We start from the raw sequence: 23,481 nt of genomic DNA, 5'->3' as shown, positions 1-23,481 counted from the left end.
AGCTAGCATAATTTGTGATTCTAGTAAGTTTCTGTTTAAAATGTCCTTTGTGTTAAATGATTATATTTGAGTTTAAAATATAATTATGTAATTTTATTTCATTCACTTGTTTATTACTCTGGAGGCACTTATTGATTTCTAAACTAGGTGCTTAATGAAATATTCTATTTTGTTCTGACTTTTTTGCAAATTCAAGACATTTTTTCTGTTTACTTACAGGGGTCTTTTGCTCATATTTTTGAGATGTTGTAGAGGGAGCTGTGTTTGCCACCAGGCTAGGGCAGGATGTGACAATTTAGTCTTTTGCTTCTATCTGAAATCTGAAAAATGTTAACAATTGGAGCACCTATAGGCTATGTTTAAAACTAAATTTGTAGAAGAATTAAAGGCTTTTGATACAGCCTTGTTTTAACTTTGGAAGATGAACTTTTTTGTATAAAGGCGACCAGTCAGAAAAATTTGTTGAAATTAAGTTGATATAATACAGACTCATAGTGTTCAATTATGAAAAGCTTTCAGTTAAAATAACTATCTGGAAAATTGTCTTCATACATGAGCAAATGTAGTATGTTTGAGAAATAATGGAAGATTCTAAAATCCCAGGAAATAACATGATTTAATTTATTCTTAAGGGGCTCAGTCAGTTTCTCCACAGCTGGTGGGAGAGGGTCTCTGTTAAAAATAACTTCATTGTTCTGGATGTAACTAATTAGAATTTGCAATTATCCAGGCAAATCTAAGATAAAGTTTGGCTTACCACTCTATATGAAAAGGTTTTACTGTAACAAGTTTAAATAGATCATAAGGGGAATATTTACTTAATTGGGAGAACAAACCACTTTAAGCACCTTGGAAAAATCAATTTACTTGAAAGCAGTGTAAAACTGCAGTATGGGTTGAACTATTTTGTTCAACTATTTTGTTCTACTACTGGGCTTTTTCATAGAGGTGTGGTACTGCCATGAAATAAATAGCAATTTATTCAGTACTGTCACATGAACTAGGAATAGTTAGTATATTTTTGTACACAAAATAAGTCATAAAAGTAAGCAAATGTCCACCTCCCCATATCTCATCCCACTCCCACCAATAGAGTCCCAAATATGCCTGTTGATTTGCTTTGAATGTTTTCTATTGATATTTGTTTATTTGTTTTGCTACTTGTTGTCTCCTCCTGTAAGCACTTGATGGCAGATTGGTGAGAGCAGGTGTTAAAGGCTTAAAAACATCATTATTGCTTTTAACTGCCCATCTCTTCCTCCATATGGGATTGGGCAAAGTTGTGGAAAGCCTGCCAGTGGTATTTAGGTAAGTTTATTATAACTCTTTCCCGTCTACTTTTACTAAAGCAAGGCCTTCCTGGACAGCTTAGTTCCAGGTATTTTGTGAACTGACCCCCAAGAAAAGTAAATTTCTTTTAAAAATATTTATATCGACTTATTCAGGCATGAGGTTTTCAAATATTTGACTTTTTAGAGTTCAGACTGACCAGTTTTTATGGTACAGGTTGTAAATGTAGGATCCTCAATATGCTTTTAGGGTATTATGCTCCTTTTTATCATATATTTAAAAAAAATTAAAAACACATTTTATATTTTCTATTATTTAAGTCACTTAAGAGGAAAATGTTAAAAGTCATTAGATATTACTGTTCTTGATTTTTCTGTTTTTCTTGTATCAGGAAAAAAAATTCCAATTTAGGATAATAAAGGTAAATGTTAATCTGAATTAATGAATCAGAGAATACGTGAATCTGTTGAATTGGAACACTAGTATATTGCTGTTGGGAGTGTACAAAGGTACAGCTGCTGTGGAAAATAGTTTTGTGGTTTCTCAAAAAGTTAAATGTAGACTCACCTAGCAATTCCATTCCTAAGTATGTACCCCAAATAACTGAAAGCAGGGACTCAAACAGATACTTGTATACCAGTGCTTATACTGGTATTATTTAGAATATCTAAAAGGTGAAAAAAAGCCAGATGTCCATTCACAGATGAATGGATAAATATAATGTGGTCTATACATACAGTGGAATATTATTCAACCATAAAAAGGAATGAAATTCCAATACTTGCTACAACAGAGTTGAGCCTTGGAAACATTATGCTGAGTGAAATAAGCCAGACACAAAAGGGCAAATATTGCATGTGCCTACTTATATGAGGTCCCTGAAATAGGCAAATTCATAGAGAAGAAAAGGAGAATAGATATTACCAGGAGCTGGGGGAAGAGGAATAGGTGTTATACTTTGATAGGTCTTGAGCTTCTGCTTGGGATAATGAAAAGGTCTGAAAATGAATAGTGGTGATGGTTGCTCAATATTGTTAATGTACTTCATGTACCTGAACCTTCATGTACCCTGAACCGTGTGATTAAAAATGGTTAAAATGGCACATGGTATGTATGTTTTATCACAATAAAAAACTGAAAAAAAAATTGGAGATTTCTTCCACATGATTTCAGCTTGCCTCTGTCTGCTTCCCCCTGGTCTACTCCATGTTGGGTATGTAGATGTTCCCCCTCCCTTCCCACTGCCTAGTGCTGTGTAAGGGGTGATTTCCCCTAGGCCACTTTTGGAGGTCAGCGTTTCCTTATTTTATTAACTGACTTGAATTTTAGAGGAGACTATTTAAAAGTAGGAGATCCCTGGAGAGAGAGAGGAAAAAGATATTTTAACATTTAGATGAGCCAGGTAGTTTATTAATATCCACAGACTGTGTAGGCACACAAAGGTGGTCTATGGTGAATTTTACTGTGAGTTGTCCAGAGAGTAGGGTGTACAATTAGACCTGTCATATTTTCTAACCTTTAAACATTTTTTGTAATTTCAGTTGTGTCATCTTCCATACTCTAGGGAAAACTTTGATTTCCACTTAGAGAAAGAGTCTAAGTCATCTCAGTACTAGCACTGGAAAAGCATTTAAGGAAAAGCATTCTTCAGTTTGTTAGACTAAAACTTACTGAGAAGGGGATAGAGTGAGAGAAAGCAAGTATGTAATATTTTATTCATCTGAACTTACTTCTGCTGCTGCTGCTAAGTCACTTCAGTCGTGTCCAACTCTGTGTGACCCCATAGATGGAAGCCCACCAGGCTCCCCCGTCCCTGGGATTCTCCAGGCAAGAACACTGGAGTGGGTTGCCACTTCCTTCTCTAATGTGTGAAAGTGAAAAGTGAAAGTGAAGTCGCTCAGTCGTGTCTGACCCTTAGCGACCCCACAGACTGCAGCCCACCAGACTCCTCCATCCATGGGATTTTCTAGGCAAGAGTACTGGAGTGGCTTGCCATTGCCTTCTCTGGAACTTACCTCTAGCACCTATTAATTCCATAGTGGTGACTGTTCTCTGAGTGTTGATTTTTTGTCTTGCTTCTGAGATACAGATGTTGAGTTTAGGTAGATCACTTATAAAATGATGGTGCAGGATTTTTGTTAAGTGATTGGATATAAAGCTTAAACATTCGGCGTAAAGTACACGTTGTGAATACTGAAAATATCAGATAAAAATCTAGATGGGAAGACTTTGCTCCAGAGCCATGATTTTAGGTAATTTATCATTTTCTTTAATTTCTTCTGGCACTATTTCTATACTTTTCAGAACACTTGTCATTTTCAGTGTTGTCTGATTGTCTCCTTACTTGAGTGTAGGAATGACTACTTATTTACCTTAATGTCTTTGGAGAGTAAGTGCTCATTGGATGGATGGTTGGATGAATTCCTAGGCTAAATATGCCATTTAAACTTAGTACCTTTTCTCAGACACTTAAGTCATTATTTCTCTGCTGAAGTCGATCTTTTTGAAGCATGGGCCATATTATAGGCGTTGTGTTTCCACAGTTTTCCTGAAAATTTTTTTCCTCGTGGTAGGGATCTAATAAAATATTAAAGGCATGAGTCACTTTCAGTGCAAACCTAGCCTTTCATCTATTGCCATTTTAAAGAAACAAAGTTCTCCATAGAGTACATGGATTATTTTTTCCCCATGTCTGTATCATATCACTGATTGATTTTGAAAATACAAATAGAACGAATAGCTTATATTTCTTTTCCCTAAAAATGCAACCCTCGATTATATATGTTTTGGTTGTCTATTGGAGTCAGTTTGGGAATTATAAATTAAAATTATTTTTGGAAAAAGGTGACATTTCAGAGATTTATGGTAGTTTAAAATGATCTTCTTATAGAGAAACTCTAGAACAGAGACATTGAGGGGGCAGGAAAAAAACCCAACATGTGTCTTGCTAAGTGGTTGGGGGTCCAGCGGAGAGAGTTGATTCTGCTAGACTGGAGGCCAGAGTGTTTAGTGCTAAACTAAGCCATGGAGAAAAGGTAAGAGAGTGTATCATGGAAACCTGAGGTGAATGACCTCGGCCAGTAGCAGGGAGAGGCAAGCACACCTGAGAAGAGAAGACTGTCTTGGAGAGAGAGCATTCTGGGGCTAATGTATGGGGTGGAAGGTGCATGTGTGCCCTCATTCCTTAAATCTGGGGTGGGATCCGAAATCTCCATTAGGTGTTTCCGGTGAATTCTGTGATCCAACAACTCTGGGAAACCCAGATTTGGGAACTCGGCCCTATTGGTAATCTATCCTTTTTAAGTTTTTTACCTGTTGGCTGGAAAGAGGTGAGGTGGGAGGAGTACTTAGGACACCAGAGGACTCTAGTTAGGACCCAGGGCAGAATTGAAGGGTTCCTCAGAAGGGTTTAACGTCATGTTCTTTGGCATAAAATAACCACCGTTAGCGGTTTAATACAGAAACGAGGACACTTGTCATTTGTGCACTAAATCCAAACATTTGGACTGCAAGCCAGATGTAAAATAGTGACCAGCAATTGTTGAGCACTTACCATGTGTCAGGGACTTGCATGTATATAAAACTATGAAAGATAGATAAGATTTCTATTTTTCTATGTTTTCACTATCTACTGCAGAAGCCCGATCATACCTGGTGTGCTATAAATGTATGTCAGTGAACTAAGATTAGAGGATATGCTCAAAAAGGTTAAAAAGATCACCTGGACTGACTCCAGAACTTTTTTTCAACTATATCACACTGCTGCTTTAATAGTTCACATTAAATGTCTTCTTTGTATCTCCAGACTTGGAACGGGGTCTGTTTGTGTTCCCAGGTAGCTGAATGCTAAGGCTAAGTACTAGTTGAATGCCTTCCATGTGTTCAACCTGTCTATGGTCCAGAAACCTAAAATTTACTTTTGAAACAATAATAATATTCTGGACATCTCCCAAGAGGGAGATTTTCCTAGATTGTTTTCTGTAATAGCAACTGAACCTTGGAATGAGAGAAACCAGAGAATAAAAGTATACTTCACAGAAAGTAATAAATGAGAAACTCAATATAGTGAATGGAATAATCTAGAGCAGCTGATTAAGAAATGGCAGTGAAGTTTTCCCTGACTCAGACATGTGAAAAATGCTCTGAGAGAGAGTCCTTTTCACTCCGTGGCAACACCGTTTTGTTCGTCTTGCATTCTCTCTCCCCGGTGCCTTTCATTTAAGTTAATTTATATAGTGTAAGATCCTGTACTTATAAGCTGCACCTGGAAAAGCAAGGCCTTGCATTCCTAATACTAACCCTTTCTGTCCTTTTAAGGCTAATAGTTTGTGGTGTTTGGGTTGCACTGAAGGCAGCCACAGGGGTGGGATGAGCCCAGAACTGACTAGAACGTGTCTCGTCTCTGCAAACGCCAAGAGCAGCTCCCGTGGTGCATAAAAGGTGACCTCAGGATTCAGAGAGGCCCTCTGCTTTCCCAGACGGCCCAGGCTAAACCTGGGAAGCTGGCAGCCCTAAATGCTTCCTTTGTTAGAAATTATTGCACTCCCTACTCCATCTTTAGAAAGTGAGTTCACCAAAGGTGAGTTAAGGACAAGGCTTTGAAGTGGGATCTGACTTGCTTTCTCTCGCTGTGTTTGTGTGTGGGGCAGTGTGGATGAAGAGTGATGAAGATGCAGTGCCCACGGTGGTATTACCTAAACACTGCTGCTTACTCCTTCACAAGAATGCTGCTCATGGTCCAGAAGGAGCCATGTGCTTCTCTGGGGATTGTGTGTCCACAGAATGGGGAGGACTGTGAGAACAACCTTCTCTTGTTTCTCAAAACTTCTGTCTAGGAGGGAGGATATAAATGGTAAAATGTCCATGACCCGTTGCCACCCCGGAGACGGAGAGGGGCTGCCTGATGCTGGTCTGCCTACATGGCCTCCCCTTGGTGCAGCTCAGGGCTCGCAAGCCTTTGCCTTGGAACCAGGCTTTCAGAGCTTGATGGTGGTGGCCTTCATGACACAGAGCAAATTGAAATATAGTTGATTTAAAATGCTGTGTTACTTTCAGGTATATAGCAAGTGAGTCAGTTATACATATGTGTATATATCTATTCTTTTTCAGATTCTTTTCCATTATAGATTACTGCAGAATGTTGAGTATGATTCCCCGTACTCTTCAGTAGGTTCTTGTTGGCTATCCGTTTTATACATAGGAGTATGTGTGATTGAACTAACTTTAAGAGCACTTAATTTTAAAACATCTATTTTATACCTTAAGGTGTAAAGGAAACGGTTTTAAGCACTGTAAAAAGGGAGTATGTTTTAATTTTTGAATTTGGGCACTTTGTTGTCTTAAGTTTTAAATTGCTTGGATCTTGCCTATCTAACTCTGTACACTTTTACCACTCTCACCTGAAAGTGGAGATTTATTGATACATAATTAATTTTGGATAAAAGATACTGAAATTGCCCATGTGTGCACTCATATTCAAGGAAGTTATGAACTCAGCTTTGAGCCTCCTAGAAAGGGATTTCAATTTTTTAAGTGCTGCTCTTTTAAAATTATTTAACTGTTTAATGAATATGTCTCATTATTTATACTTAGCACATAAAAATACTGGATATGGATGTTCTTTTGTTATGCTACAAATGAAGACTGGTAATTCCCAACCCCCTAGTTATATCCCTTAATTCTAGACCAATGTATTCAACTCTCGATCTTTACCTTAATTCCCACAGGCATTTCCAACTTAGTCTACCTGCCGTCTTTTTTTTTTTTTTTGAGAGAGACTTATGGGAGCAGGGAGAAGAAACGGATAATAATTTTTAAGGCTTGTGTCTTAATTCAGGCTTTAATTAGCAACAAATACCTTTAATTTGGACTTCCCAGGTGTCGCTAGTGGTAAAGTACTCCCCGGCCACTGCAGGAGACATAAGAGACGCGGATTCAGTTGCTGAGTTGGGAAGAACCCCTGGAGGAGGGCATGGCAACCTACTCCAATATTTTTGCCTGGAGAATCCCATTGACAGAGGAGCCTGGCAGGCTGTAGTCCATAGGGTTACAAAGAGTTGAACACAACTGAAGCGACTTAGCACACATGCATCTTCAATGCAAAATTTCTTTACTAATGCAGTAGAGTTATTTCCAAGTTTATTTGATTTTGACATTCTAATCTTGCTATGTGGTTACTGTACTGTAGCTTTAACTATATTTTAATGATACCTGGGACACTCTGATAATTTTAAAACCTAGTCTTTTAGATTTTTCCATTTGCTTATTAAATTTGTGGGAACAATGTCACTTCCTATTTATGTTTTACTTTCCAATTCTCTTAATTCAGTTTTCTCAGGAGTGCAAACCCATTAAAGCATAGTAGTTGGCTAATAAGAGAAAATTGAGGGTATAAATAAATTTTCCCTAGATTCCCTTAGCTTCATTTTGTTTGGAGTAATTTTAGGCCCCGAGTGTTTGCCATTAACGTTCTATTTTTGCAGGCTTTCCTGTCTTGCTTTTGTGAGAAGCAGGAATTGTAGGAGGGAGTAGAGGAGAGTAGGCCAGGTTTGAGAAGGATGTAGTGCCAGTGAAGGTGAGTGAGTTTGTCTCTATTATGTTCTATGTGGGATGATAAGTTTTCCAAATTCTAATTTCCACTGAGTCATCTGTGAGTTCAGTAGAGGGGCAGTTCTTTGTTTGCTGTCAGATATTCTGCTTGGCAGATTAATGAACAACCTCTTTTTTTTTTTTTTTTAAGTATTTTTAATGCAGATTGCTGTATTTGTATATTTTTAGTTAAGTGTCCATTTTGGCCAAGAAATAACTTTTTCATACCATTTTTTCAGGAAAAAGCATATTAATAACTTTTTAGAAAGCTTAATCACAAGATAGGTTGGATGAAAAGGAAGCATCTTTTAGAGAAACCACTCTTCTTGGAAGTTCTCTAGTTCTTGTCTGTGAATAATAACAGAGTATCACATACAATTTTTTTCTTTGAGGGGCATGAGAAGCTAATCACTTAACTTATACCTATATTTTTGGTAAGAAGGTAAATCTTTCATCATCATTTGTAGTGGAAGGACTGCGCCCACGTGCTCTGGAAACTGAGCCCTGAGTTAAGACCCCAGGTTTTCAGCTCTCTGCAGATGTGTAACTCTGTTTGGTTAACTACGGCCATCTTGGTGGCTTTGTCTGTTAAAAGGAATTGTTAGAACTGTTTAGCTCGGTATGATGCTTTGTCAAGTGCTTAGCAAGAGAGAGCTGTTATTTTATTATTTTATTCACTGATTACAGACATTTAATCATTGGACATACTTCTTAATGGGATGATATTTATTTAAAATCATTTTCCTGTTACTTTAAAAGTATGTATGAATACAAGCCATCAGTTTTGTCTTGGCCTTACCCCTGACTCCTTGAGTGTTCTTGTTCAAATGACATCTTTGTAGTTCATCTCCAAAATCATGCTTGAGCTGTTTAGCTTATAAGGGAATGTGGGCATAGAATGAAATAACATATGTGAGAAGCACTTTGGGGGGTTGGGGGGAGCATGTCTCAATGCCAAGAAAAGTACTTTAAAAGGTGCTATTTCTACCAGTATTTTTCTTCTTCCCTGCCCACTCCAAGAAAGGTGGTCTCTTTTTAAGTAAATCTACGGCAGTTTTGCTTCCTCTCCAACGTCTGGAAAGGAAAGTTGTAATAAAGGAGAGTAACTCGCTCCCTTTCCCTCTCCCTTTTTAGTGGATGTTGCTCTAACTTTTTAAGAGAGAAGATCGGGCCTTGACTTTAGTGGGCAAAACCATGGGGCTCCAAGACTTGCTTTTCATCTCTGGGTCTTCACCTCGGATGATGTTCTACATCTCTATACAATGGCATAGAGATGCCACTGCAGGGGAAGAGCACAGTGCAGGTTAAGTAAGACCTTGACATATTTTAAATCTTAGCCACCTTTGTTGCTCACTGCTTCAATGCTCATTTCTTTAACATAGAATATTTGGCAGAAGTGTCAATGACTAGAATGGTTTTCTCTGCTTTGGCAGTCCCTAAGCCTCACCAACTTCTTATAAATTGGAAGCTTAGCTCCAAAAACATAGAAGAAGAAAACCCTGAATTTTAGCTAGTTATGTACTGGCAGAGTTGTCTTAGACATAAACACAGTTGAATGGAAAGGATAATAGGGACTGGAGCCTGTGTTGCTCCATGGGAGTGAATGAGCCAGTGTTAGACCTTAATGTTGGGGAAAGAAAACAACCTTCACCATTTTAAAAAAACAAAACAAAAACAAAAATCAGGCAGTCATTGAAGGCTAACTGATGAAAATTAAAGGTCAGTTCCTTCAGTGCCCCACCTCAGTGTATGCCCCAGGCCATGTTAATAATGGCAATCCTATTATTTTCTTGCAGTAAGCAGGAAATGCTGTCTACACCCATTAGATTTGTTTGAGTGGCCCCTGGCTGGAAATGAAGAAAATTTAATTTTCTAACTAGCTAGGAGGAAAAAAAATCATGCAGTGCTGCATAGAGGTTGATTGGGGGACTGGAATAAGAACAGTGTTATTAAAAAAGAACTTGATGTTTTTAATCTTGATTATAGGAATGTTTGGCCCTTATGTGCATTGAAATCATGAATGGACTTGTATGCAGATTATGTGTGTAGAAAATCTTTCTGAATATTGTCAGAACTGGCTCAGTTCTGGATTTTTTACCACGTTTGCAGACTGTACAGTTCTCACATATCCCACTGGCTGCTGGAAACTTGCTGGGTTAGTTGTTTTTAAGATTGATTTGCTTTTCAAAACCAACATTCATTTTGGAGAAATTTGTATATTCGTTAGGGCAATCAGTTACTCTGTTAGTATCAATAGCAGGAAGAAAAAAATTGGTATTAGGTAATGGACATGAGTTTGAGTGAACTCCGGGAGTTGGTGATGGACAGGGAGGCCTGGCGTGCTGTGATTCATGGGGTCGCAAAGAGCTGGACACGTTTGAGCAACTGAACTGAATGTGTGGATGTGAGAGTTGGACTGTGAAGAAAGCTGATCGCTGAAGAATTGATGCTTTTGAACTATGGTGTTGGAGAAGACTCTTGAGAGTCCCTTGGACTCCTAGGAGATCCAACCAGTCCATTCTAAAGGAGATCAATCCTGGGTGTTCATTGGAAGGACTGATGCTAAAGCTGAAATTCCAATACTTTGGCCACCTCATGCGACGAGTTAACTCACTGGAAAAGACTCTGATGCTGGGAGGGATTGGAGGCAGGAGGAGAAGGGGACGACAGAGGATAAGATGGCTGGATGGCATCACCGACTCGATGGACATGAGTTTGAGTGAACTCCGGGAGTTGGTGATGGACAGGAAGGCCTGGCGTGCTGAGATTCATGGGGTCGCAAAGAGTCAGACACGACTGAGCGACTGAACTGAACTGAATATTACAGAGAAAGTGAGCCTCTCCTTGCCTTTCAGAATTGCATTGACTAATCTCATAGCTTTCTTGGTTTTCACTGATTCATGTCCTTTGCTTAAAAATGAAATCTTTTAAAAAGTGTTTTTTTTTTTAAAGCAGGTTGACTATATTACTCCTATATCTTTACATTTTTTAATGAATCAGAATACCTTTATTACCATTTTGATATTTGATTTATTGGGATGCTCTGTTCCAGATTCTCAGTTGGTATATAATTCATTTTTCTAAGATAATGTCAGGTTTTCCCAGGAAATACATAATAAAGAGTCCCTTAAGTTGAAGGGACTTGTTTAAAATCACAGGAGTAGCCAATACTAGACGGGCAAGCATTTCAGTCTTTGTGACCAGAGAAGGTAAAAGAAACCCTTCTGTTTTAAAGGATCTGTAATTCGTATGGAGCAGGTCCTCTTGTGTTACTTCAGGTCATTGTGTTTGCTTTGCATTGACTGTACACTTAGAGCTTTTTCTTTGTTTCCTGAAATGCTGATTTCAAAAGGAGTTTGTTTCTAACATCGGCATAGCAAAAGACCAGAGAATCCAGGGAGCTTTTATGAATATCGTCCTTTTGTCTTAATTTGTAAACTTTTAGCAGTTTGCCTCTAGTGGTGAGCATTTTGCCTCTGACGTTTTGCTTCAGGTTGTCATCATTGTGAACATTTTTCATAATGTTTATTTTCCTCATTTGTTTGCCACCATCAGTACAAGAAGAAGTAAAGCATGGGATCCTCAGTTTTTGTAGTTAACCATGATATTAGATGTGTGTTCTGTAAAATATATTTTGGCACGAGCACATGGTGTGGTACATATTTGGGGGAACTTTTTAAAATCCAAATTTACATTTCATTTTTAAAAGAAATGGTGCTTTCTAGTAGTCTTTTCTGTTGTAAGGGTCTCAGTGGGTTTTTTTTTTTTTTTTGACACTTCTGAGATTAGTCGTCCTTGAGACTCATGACAGTAATTATACCCCCTGGTGTGGGGAATTTGAAACTTACACATAAAAACAATTTAAAGGGCTTTGGAAAATTTTATGTGATACTGGGAGTCAGATGTCTTGATCTAAAAATTTATTTGATTGGGAATTTAAGTTTGAAATGTTTGTATGGATTGTTAACTGGCTGGCTGGGATCTGTTATAGACTGGTTAAACTATTTGAAGTATATCTGGTGTATTTAAGTTTGGCAAGAAATCAGGGCAGAGATACAAATTAGGCGTTATTATTTATTTTTCTAAATCAGTGATGCAATTAATCTTTTGCCATGGAAAAGTAATCATTGAAAACACTATACCTGATAGCCTGTATAAACTTACTTAACCTGTAGCTTAACGATATTTTTTCCAGGATGCTGACCGGATGATTGCGTATAAGGATGTTTATCTATAGTCCAGTGAATTAAAACCTTTAGAGGAGTAGAGGGTGTGTATCATTTATTCCTAGGGTTGTTCTTTTGAGTGGTTTAGTTACTGAGAGCCTTTGTTTTGAAATGTTTCAAACCAGTTAGGCATCTTTTGACCTAAATTTTCCAGCCTTCAACTTTAAGGAATACATACTTGGAATAGCAAGAATGTGAAGATTTAACCAGATAGTCAGTTCCTGTTAGCTGTGAGAGGGCCTGGGTCTCAAACTGATTGGTGTTTACTAAACACTTGTTTTTTTTTGTAGACTGTTGTTCCATCATGAAGAGAGGACTCTCATAGTGAAGTGTCATAGAGAACCAGCTGACACTGAGTTCTCTGATGTTCTCTCAGGATTCTCGTGACTCAATCTTGTAAACCTCTGAATAAGTATAAGCGATGGAAGAGGATGCATTTCAGTTGAGATGATTCTTCTTTTGGATGTTGGTGAGCCCTTGTCCTGGGGTAGGAGATGATAGTGCTGTTTACACACTTGTAGGTGTCTTCAGAGAAGAATTTGTAATGGTGAAGGACAGGAAGAGTACCAGAGGGGGACGACAGAGGATGAGATGGTTGGATGGCATCACCAACTCGATGGACATGAGTTTGAGCAAGCTCTGGGAGTTGGTGATGGACAGGGAAGCCTGGCATGCTGCAGTCCATGGGGTCACAAAGAACTGGACAGGACTGAACAACTGAACTGAATTGATGAGTTCAGTCTACCCCCAGGCTTTCCTCCCTGGTGATGAGGCTGACTGCCCACTTTGGTGAGAGAAAATTCTAGTGGCCCACCCCACACTTTTCATTTCTCCCTTAGCAGTAGAAGGTTGTAGGAACTGATGAGTTGCATGAACCAGTACCTGAAACTTAAGAAAGCCTTCAGTTCAGTTAGAACTAGTGTGTGTTTGTGTTTGACTCTATGCAGTGTAGCAATGTGTGGAACAAGGAGACGGCTAATTCCCCTTACATCTCCACTGTTGCAGAATTTCCACGAGGACAGGTACCATGTCTTTCCTTTTCTCTCTGTGCAGTGGCAGACAACAAGTGCTTAGTAAGTGTTTATTGAATAAATGGCTTAATTACTGAGCAAAACAATGTTGTTTTGACACTGATACAACATGTGTTTGAACCAGGAGAAAATTTGTTTTATTTCAGTTTGAAAACTCTGTTCCAGTTCTTGGAAGAAATATGGAATTTTCAATTTAAAATAACTGATACCTGAAAATAAGTGAAGACTGAAAAATTGTGAGTGTCCAGTGATACTGAAGAACTATTTGTCTTGCAAGTAACAGAAACACTCAAACTAGCTCAAGCCAAAAAAAAAAAAAAAGGTTGGAGTCACTGGAAACGAGGGCAGTGTCCTTGGACCACGTGAGGTCTTGGGCCCAGCCCTAGGAAGTCATTGGGAGCCAAGACTGCTTTTCTTCCTCTTTCTCTTCCTTTTTTCTTTGATACTTCTTCTGTAGAGTCCGTGTTACATTAATGCTGGATGTTTCTAAACTCATAAACTTTATCAGTTTTTATTTTTCCTTCCAAAATGCCAGTCTACACATGCTTTCTAATAATGAATTGAAGGTATAGATGGTAGAAATATTGTCTTAGAGCTACTTTGAAGCAAATTCCTTTCCAGAGTGTCATTTATAGTCAGTTTGTGGGAGGAAAGTTATATAAAGAATGACCGCTATTTCATCAAAATAATGATAATCTATATTTTCCTGTGTCTTGTTTCTTTAAAATGAATTGCAGTGAGACATGGCCTGGCTCATTTCTTCCCTTAAATCATCTCAGAAACTGTGCCCAGTCCATTAATTGCTTTGTTCAGTGGGCAGGAAATGGTTATGTTTGTACAAGTTACACAATCTTAACTAAGTCGGAGCAAGGAACCAAAGAAGTCTGTGATCTTTTTCTGCAGAATTAACTATTTGGATCCAGAAGCTTACAGATGATGCATAAGCCAGGTTACTGGGGGACACCGGTAAAATAAATTATGGTTTTTGCTATCAGAATGGCTGCCTGTTGAGGAATATTGAGGAAAGTGGATGCATGAGGTCATCAGGCTGGTTGTGAGATTGTGCAGTTTTCCTTCCGTCTTAACAGTTTCTTATGCCTGCTAAAAAGGAGGTGTCCTGAAGCTGGTTCCCCGTTGGCTTTACCAGGAAGAGTCAGCCTTTCTTTTCTCTCTCTTCTCTCTTCCACATCCTCCCTTGCATGCTGTTTGGAAGTTTGTTGTTTTTCTTCTCTGGGGTTGGCAGGTTGCTTCTTCCCCTGACTCCCTTGCTCCTCTGCCTGGTACCTGTCTCTCAGTACCCCAGTTATCTCCTGCTTTTCTCCTTCCTGAAAGCAGAACTTTTATCTTTATCACCATTTGATGATTTTGTTTTTTAAGTTTTGTTTTTTTTTTTAAATGTGGACCATTTTTTAAAGTCTTTCTTGAATGTATTACAATTCTGCTTCTGTTTTGTGCTTTGGTTTTTTGACTGTGAGTCCTATGGGGTCTTTGCTCCATAGGGTGGAGGGGTGGAACTCTCATCTCCTGCACTGGAAGCCAAAGTCCTAACTACTGGACCTCCAGGGAGGTTCATGTTTGATACTTCTTTAAGCATTCTGATTGATAATTTGCAGTTTGAGCAGAGCCCCCCATCCCAGCTTTTTGTATAGTACTTCTGAGCGCTTTTCAGACTTTGCCTACCTATTCATTCATTCATTTGGCCTCCTCTGATTTTGACTTCTATTATTTCCTGAAACCCGTATATATCACTGAGAGAAATATGATCTTCAGTAAGGAAATAACTAATAGAGGGCACATTGAAAAGAAAATGAATTAAGTGAATTTGGGCAGAATTTTTGCATAGTTTTTCTCTTTAAAACGTGAGCTGTCTGATTCCTTCAAAGAAGTGCACTTTTTGCTATATGAGCTGCTGCTGCAAAGTCACGTTTACTCTTGTAACTCCTTAAGATTGCTCTTTTGAATGGCCTATTGCCATTCCCCGTTTGCTTGTGTCTTTTGCTTTCTTCCTTGCTAAATACTTTCTTTTTTTTTTAAGAACTTTGGAAATAAGCCTTAATTTTTGTAGATTTTCCCCATTTTTTTCTTTCAAATGTTCCGCAGTTCTTTAAAATGTAATCTTTCCTTATGGTCTGTTTGTTTTGCCGATTACCGACTCACCCCCATTACCTCAAAATGTTTTCTTAAAGTCCTGCTTTTGCATGTACCTTTTCTTCTGGTTCAGAATCTTGCAGTTGAGTCCTCTTCCACTTCTTTCCTCTCAGCAGTTTCCTTTGATGGTGAAACCTGCCTTGGAATTTGTACTTGAGCTTCTTAAACCCTTCAGGAAAGGTAGTTCTGTAAGCGTTCACTTCTCTTTCTCTTCTGTTCCAAAAGGCTAAGGACAAAGAATCCTTACACATTCCTGTGCTGGGGAACTTGGGGTTTCTGCTATCCTGTTTTTACCAGGGTGTGGATTCCCTGGGAAGGTACCTGATAAGATCTCCAATCTCTTCCCTGAGCTCTGGGTAGGACACAAGCGTTGCATTTGGAATTGGCTCCAGACACTCAGATACCATTAATTTAGTAATGATTACATGATGCTTTGAAGGCCAACAAAACAGCTTCTCTAAAAGGTGAGCTGGGTAAAATCAGAATGGGATGACCTCTAATGACTTCTCTAGCTCTCTCTTCTCAATCTGTGAATTTATCCTCAAGGAAGAGTTCATTGGAAGGGAAGAACCATCATTCCCCTTTTTAGGCTTTTTTATTTGTACTCTGCCGTTTAATTTTGTAATCAGAGCTTAGCTACTATTTGCTCATCTGTAAAATTCCTTTTAACTTATCTTTGTAAGAAAGTCTGCTACCAGATAAAATTTCAGATTGTTCAGTTTTAAAATGTTTTACTTAAAAAGAGAAGATAGTTCTTCAGTGGAAATTGTGACTTCAGAGATAACTTTCATGTCTTTGAAATCTGGAAAAAGATATTTATTAAATTAAAATTTAATAAATTAAAAAATTGTGTATTTGTAGGAAATCTATCGGAGAAGGCAATGGCAAGCCACTCCAGTACTATTGCCTAGAAAATCCCATGGATGGAGGAGCCTGGTAGGCTGCAGTCCGTAGGGTCGCTAAGGGTCGGACACGACTGAGCGACTTCACTTTCACTTTTCACTTTCACACATTAGAGAAGGAAATGGCAACCCACTCCAGTGTTCTTGCCTGGAGAATCCCAGGGACGGGGGAGCCTGGTGGGCTTCCGTCTATGGGGTCACACAGAGTCAGACACGACTGAAGTGACTTAGCAGCAGTAGCAGGAAATCTATAGACATTGCTGGTTGACATCTTTTCACTTGTGCTCCAGAGAAAGCTCACTAAATTTAAACCTGTGAGCTTTCAAGTGGCTCTTATTATCAGTGGTATATTGCGTGAAGTTGGAACTTTCCAGATTCATATTTATGAACTTTGATTTTCATTCACTGTCACTGTGTGTACCTGGCACATAGGTAGGCTCTCCATTTGGTTTATTGGATAAACAAAGAAAGTGATTCTGCTGTTCAATGGGATTTTAAAGTCTCCACCACGATCACCATTCATGGCCCCAGTTGCCCTCTGTGTTATGTGACTTCCAATTTATTGCAAACTTAACAGACATCTCAGTCACTGTAGGGGACAGACTCTTAAAATTTCTGGTGGACTTCCATGTCTCATTCTTGGCAAACTGAAATGTAAAAAACACATACAAATTTCACTCTAGACCAGAAAAGGCTCTTTTTAGTGAAATTTGCGGAAGGTCCTACTTTCTGCCTGTGAGATAGGGTGATAGGATCACATCCGAGAAACTGCCACCTTGTTCAGAAGTGATATGATCACTGTTCAGTTTGGAATATTGATAAGTGAGCAGATTTATTTGGAAGCACTTTGTTTTTACTACATGCGTAAAACTCCTGGGAGCATTGAGTAGGAGTGGAGGTGCTCCCTTTTGGCTATGTGTTAGCAACATGGCAGTTACTGATCTGTCATTTACTTTGAAAAGGAATTACAAAGTTTTGGCCTCCTGCCTAGAGCTGCTCCAGATGGTCAGAAAAGAGTTTTGTGCTGAAGTCAAAGAGTATATTGCAGTGATAGAGTTGTGCTTGCCATGTTTATATTAGAACAGGGACTTCCCACTTGATCCCTCTGCACAGTCTTTCCTTTTCTTTTCTTTTTTAACCTGAGGGAGTAAGAGGAGGAAAATACTGCTTTGGAGTTATGGAATCTAATACTTGGAAAACCTTTGTTCTTGATGGGGATGTCGAGGTATGGCATGTGGTCCATAGAGTTGCTTTGTTAACCTCAGTACCTCTAGTATTTACAAAGGTCGCGTGAAGAATTGGATACACCAAGACCATTCTAAGTGATTTTGAAATGGGGGTCAGAAGCTTCATTTGGATTGTATGTGCTCCTCAGATAAACTGGCTGTTAGCCCACAACTGCTGTTTAGTGGCTTTCCTCAGTCAATTGGCCCATCTCTGATGGGAGCTGGGCATTACTGCATCTTTTCACGTGCTTCCCCATGATTCTGTGGTCAGTTGGGCAATGGTCAAGTGTAGATGCCCAGTGTGGGTGGGAGGTGGGGCCCGGGGAGATGCACAGGGGGAAGGTTATGGTGTTAATAGCAGTTCCCAGACTTTGCTTTTCTGGGCACTAACACTTCATTTCTACACATGACCTTATGTGCCTTCATCTCAACCTTGGAAGGGGAATGATGTGATTCCTATTTTCTAGATGAGAAAACAGATTCAGGGCGATAATAATATGCTCAAGGAATAACCAGGTAACTCTGGCTACCTGCTCACATACAATTTTGGAGAAATTTATTACAAGTCTCCTGCCCTTTCAGGTTAGAGGTGACTGCAGGCTTCAGGAAATAAAGTTCATTTTCCTCTGGGAAACTTAGGCCTTGTTCAAGCTGAGCCTTTTAGTAAAGCTTGGTCACAAGGCTTAGATTAAGACCTAAACCTACAGGCTGCTGCTCCCACACTGGTTTCGGTTACCCTTGTGGTTATTGAGTAACTTGGCGAGTTTGAAGAACATTAACAAAGTTTTTATGTCTTCGAAGAAAATCCAACACATGGGGAAGTGACATTAAGCTGCATACCCCACGAAGGAATTTTTATCTATTTTGAGATGTTGGTATATAAATTGAAAAAAATGAAAAAAACCCTATAATTTTGACTCTTGTACTCTTAGTTGATTGTCTGGGTGCTTGATGATAGATGGCTGTTTTGAAGCACTTTTATTGAAAAGTGTAAAGAACTTGTGTTCTTCACAAATAGGTACTTCCCTGTGCAGACCTAGGACTTAATCAGCAGTTTCCTTCCCCAGCAGTCTTCCAGGAGCTTCCAGAATCCTCCTCTAGGCTGTTATTCTGCTTCATTATTTTGTCTTCTTTTAAAATCTCCACTGTTCAGATAGTGTTCAGACAGTATTATTTTTCTATACATATTATATGGTGCTATAATTACTTCATGAGTTCTTTTGGGATTGCGTCCTAAACTGCAGAACATCTCGTTCTGGTTGATGTGCTTTTTGAAGTCTTGCTGCCTTTGTGATGAAAAAGGATCAAAGTGGAGTGGAGGTGGGTTAGTCCGGTTTAATTTAAATCTGATCTCTGAGGCAGATTTTTACACATGCACAAAGGCAACAGAGTAGGCTTTCTTGTTGTTGCTTTATTACAATTATGAATGAAACATTAATGCTATTATTTTATAAAAGATCATAAGATAAAGATAAATTTTTTAGTGTTTTCTATGTTAAAAAAAATACCAAACAATTACCGTGAGTCATAAAGCTACAGTTACATCAAGAGTCTCTTAAGTGAAAGAGTCTCTAGTGGATTTTTGGTGCAGTCATTGTGCCAGTATCAGGGGAGTGAAATGTCATCACCCTTGAAAAAACATTACTTAAGAGACCTAGTAAGAGTCTGTAGAAGTTTGTGTCTTCTTAGGGCCTTAAGATCCAGGAGTCAGTATTATAGAACTGACTTTCAGATCTGGGATACCATTAATTTTCCCTACTACTTATCCTCATGACTTACTGAATATATTTCAGAGGTTTCTCTTTGCCGTTCGTTTTGAAGAGTCTTCCTCTGAGAATTGACTATAGAATTTATTGAAAGATCTTCACACAGAGGGTGTGATGTGGCCACTGTTTCAGGTTGTGCAGCGTGGTATTCTACCCAAAGGCTCCGGAGAGCAGAGAACGTACAGGGCATCTTCTCCCACTGCCCTTGTGCCCACGTGCTCCAGGAACACCGGGACTCATGCTGCTCAGTGTCCTCGCCTACCTGTGTTCCCGTTGCCTGGGGGGCCTCCTCTCAGGTATATGGCGGCTGCATAGATTTTAGCTCTACCATTCTTCATACTCAGACCTGTCTTACTGGAACCTATTCCACAGCCCCCATTGCTCTTTTCAGGTTCTTCTGCTTTATCGTTAGCTAGCTGTCTCCTCCCTGCTGCACTCAGGCTTTGGGCTCCTCTGGACGGATAGTAGATTCCCCTTTTATATCTCCAGGCTCAGGGTGCTGTGCCCCTGAGGAAGGAAGCCCACGGAAGAAGAAAATAAGTTAGCGATTGACTGGCCTGAGCACAGCTCCCATAGTACTCATCCGTTCTGTTTTCTCAAACACTTTACTTGAGTTAGAATGGGTTCTCTCTTTTCAAACCATTGATCAAGTATCTGGGCAACAATGTGTTTTGAGGAGTACTCATTTATAGCAAGAGTAAAAATGTTTAGTGGTAATAATAATATTGAATGCTTATCATGTGAGCTCTTTTAAGTGCTTTATGTGCATTTCTTCATTTAATCCTCACAACTTCATGAGGATATTATCTTTATTTTGTGAATGAAGAAACTGAGGCTCTGAGAGAGCAAGCTACTTGTTTGAAGCTAAAATTCTAGTAAGTTGTGGCATCAAGGTTGGAACCCAGGCAGTTGTGGGATAGGAGAGGGTGTAATATCTTCTCCCTGAAAAGGCATATTCCTCTGTCAGTCTTCTCTATGTTACGTATTACTTTATTCCTCTTATTTTTACTTGGGTTAGCCTCTTGTGCTTTTGCTGAGAAACCTCACTGTTGGCCTCCCTGACTTGCCTATTACGATTTGCTGTTGGTGGGAGGGTAATGCTGGCCTTGCTGTTGGCTGCTCCTTCCACTTGAAGTTGACAGGTTTGTGTATCTTAATGAGAATTGAAATTTCCTTTGTATTTGTTTATTCATTTTATGTTACTAAGCAAAATGTTTTTCAGAAATGTTTGCTGGCTTTTATGTGGCTAGAGGAAGCGGATACAGGATTAATCACTATTAAACAAAGGTTGATACTTTCAGAGAATTAGTGAATTGTAATAAGTCATCATTATGTGCCTTTGATTGGATTGACCTACCTCAGTTTCTGATCTTCAGACTCCCATTCACAGTACCTTGGTAGCCTCACGTAGCTGTGCCTGGATACTCTGGCCAGGTGGTTCATGTTTCACCTTTACTGAAAGGACATTGTGGGATCTGACTGACAGTTCCATTTAGTCCTCTTCATTTATTGGCTGTTTTTTTTCCTTTCGAATTCTAAGGGGAATAACCTGAAGCCATTTTTAGAGAGGGGCTACTTAAGTAGTTTATGAGTGCATGACTTTTATTTAAATGGCACTTTATTTAAAAAGCAGTTTTCTACATATTTGGGAGTCATTTACACAGGACCCTGTGATGTGAACCATGTGAGGATTGTCTCAGTTTAGAGATAAGAAAACCTAATCTGAAAGTGTGCCCCTTTCCTAAGGGTGCCTCAGCAAATGAAGGGAAAATCAGGCAGTAATTCCGATTTCTTGATTCCCTCTCCCCTTTTCCCCATTGCATTTTATTGTCTCAAAATTGTCAGACCTCTAGCTGAAAATCTGTAGGTGCACATCTTCACTTATTAAAATTAATGTTCACTTATGAACATTAAAATATTTTCATTGTGCTTACATTTTCCCAGACTTACTAGAATAATTTGACATTCATTTTTATAAAAATGGAGAATAAAACTAGAAATCACTCAAGTTACCATAATTGTGTAATTTTAGATGTTCTATTATTAAACTGGGATACAACAACAGAATGCCGCCTCTTGATAGCCTTTTAAAAAAAAGGCACATCTTGGAGTCAAGAATTATGACATTAAAATAAGACTCTTGGCTATTTCTGGAGTGTGTTAGCTAATTTACCTTCTGCTTTTCTTTTTGTGGAATTGGTGAAGAAAGAGACAAAATCCAAGAACATGTCCCATGAAAAAAGTTGCACTCCTCTGGGCCTACAGTTTGTGAGATAATCATAAATCCTATGTCCTGTAGTGGCTGATGAGGGTTGGGGCAAAGCAGAATTGTGGCACTCTGGCTGTGAACTAAGAAACTGCTGCACACTTATGACCTTTAACCTTCACCTTTCACTTGAAGTCAAAACCTCCTTATATTTAGGTGAGTTTGTTTTTTAAACATGGTAATTATGAAAAATTTCAACACATACTACAAAAGTAGAGAATAGTAGTGGGTCCCTTGTCACCCACCTTCAACATCTGTCAACTCGTGGTCAGACTTACTTGATCTTTACGCATTTCCACTCCCTGATGTACTGTTTTGAAGCAAACCCCAGACCTCTTATCATTTAATCTCTAAATATTTGTGTGTGTGTGTGTGTGTGTGTGTGTTTTCAGGTAAGTTCTTTTGGAAGAATATTTTTTTCTAATTTAAAGTTTGCCAAATAAAATATTGGAATTTTTGCTATATAAATTGGTTGATATTATAAACTTTCTAACTAATCAGTGCTTTTCAAGTTGACTTTTATTTTGTCTCACAAACTTTTTTTTTTCTGAAACAGGCAAAAAGTTATTCATAGTAATAAACAAGGAGTGTTCATTAGTGTTAAAAATCAGCTTATTTTTCAGACTTAACTTTTTTTATTTAAAAAATTAATGTGTTTCAGAAGCTTTCAAACTTTAGTGCAGAATCATAATGCTCTTCAGTTTTATGTCTTTTCAATGTTTATGTTTCCCAGCTGTTTCAGACAAACTGAATTTTAGTGTATTATAAGCTTATGCGTTCATTAATTTAGACTATTGATTTGGAATTTTCTAAAAGTTGAATATAACTTTGATAGCAGGTTTCTATTCAAGGAACATATCTGCTAATTGGAGATGGTTGACAGAATTCTGAAGGTTTTATAGTTCAAGTGAATGAATTTATGGGCTCAGTTATCTTTAAGTGTGTATATTTACATACCATAATGCTGTGGATTTAACCTTATTTGAAAAGACTAACCTGGTTTATACATACATACAGTCAGTTAACTGATTAATTAAATTTAAGATAAGTAATAAATTAAAATTAACCTTTCAAGGTGAAGATCCGACTTTATGAAAGGTGGTCAGTGAATTTTATCTTTTAGCATGGAGACTAGCTTTACAGATATTAAAAGGAACACATACTAAACACATACTTAAACATGCTAAAAGGAACAAAATAATACTCCTTAACTAGAAAAGGTGACGAGGAAAAGGCTATGAGCATTTTTAAGGCCTTGAAGCATACTTAGAGCTTAATAACAGCAAATATTTGCTTAGTGCTTGCTGTTCTGAGCACTTAACTAACTCATTTAATCCTTACCACACTCCTATGAGGCTAGGTGTTGTAGTTATCCTTGTTTTATAGATAGGAAACTGAGGCATGGAGAGGGTAAGTAACTGGTCCTAATCTCGAGCTAGTAAGTGGTTGAGCCTGGGTTAGAATCCAGTAGTTGGGCTCCAGAGTGCAGGCTCTTAACAACTATGCTCAAGTGCCCCACTTGGCTTATAATACTAGTTCCTATGCAAAAATTTGTTGCCTTTTCATCAATGAGAATATGACATTTTAGAGAAGTCCTGTTCAATAGAACTTTGTGATATGATGGAAATATTCTGTCTACATTATCCAGTAGGATAACCGCTAATCACACTGAACACTTGAGATGTGGCTAATGTGACTAAGGAACAAAACTTTTCACTATTTAAGTTAATTTGTTGAATTAACTTAAATAGTCACAGGTAACTTCTGTAAGGGACATTGCAGTTTTAAGAGTCCAAGAAACCTGGGAGAATTTATAGTTTGCATTTTTCTGGGGTAATGACAACATCTTGACATTTTATGACTGTCAGTATCTCCACCTCATTAGGGTACAGCCATAATGGTTGTATCATTAAATAGTAATGATTTTAATGAGAGTGAAAATATTTTTACAAATGAGATAATTGAATGTTTAAAACCTTAATGCCTGACGACAAGATGCTGTTTGATCACCAACATAACATCAGCCTACCACGTCTGG

At 38.5% G+C, this 23,481-nt stretch overlaps 1 protein-coding gene across 4 annotated transcripts in view; it reads left to right on the top strand.

Annotated features, from left to right (window-relative positions):
* FNDC3B (fibronectin type III domain containing 3B) overlaps positions 1-23,481 on the top strand; it is a 376,057-nt gene that overhangs the window by 8,607 nt on the left and 343,969 nt on the right. Inside the window, exon 1 of one of the 4 annotated variants that reach the window (XM_088839073.1) lies at positions 8,031-12,573. The exons of the other annotated variants lie outside the window; for them this stretch is intronic. The gene's annotated coding sequence lies outside the window, so the exon portion shown is untranslated. Of the gene's footprint in view, positions 1-8,030; positions 12,574-23,481 lie in introns of those variants that run through there. 4 annotated transcript variants of the gene reach the window in all.

This window comes from Moschus berezovskii, chromosome 1 (genome assembly GCF_049115385.1).
Source record: "Moschus berezovskii isolate FMDL1 chromosome 1, NW_MosBer_1.0, whole genome shotgun sequence".
Classification (NCBI taxonomy): domain Eukaryota; kingdom Metazoa; phylum Chordata; class Mammalia; order Artiodactyla; family Moschidae; genus Moschus; species Moschus berezovskii.
Note: the sequence above shows the minus strand (reverse complement) of the source record. Positions and strands in the feature narration are given on the sequence as shown.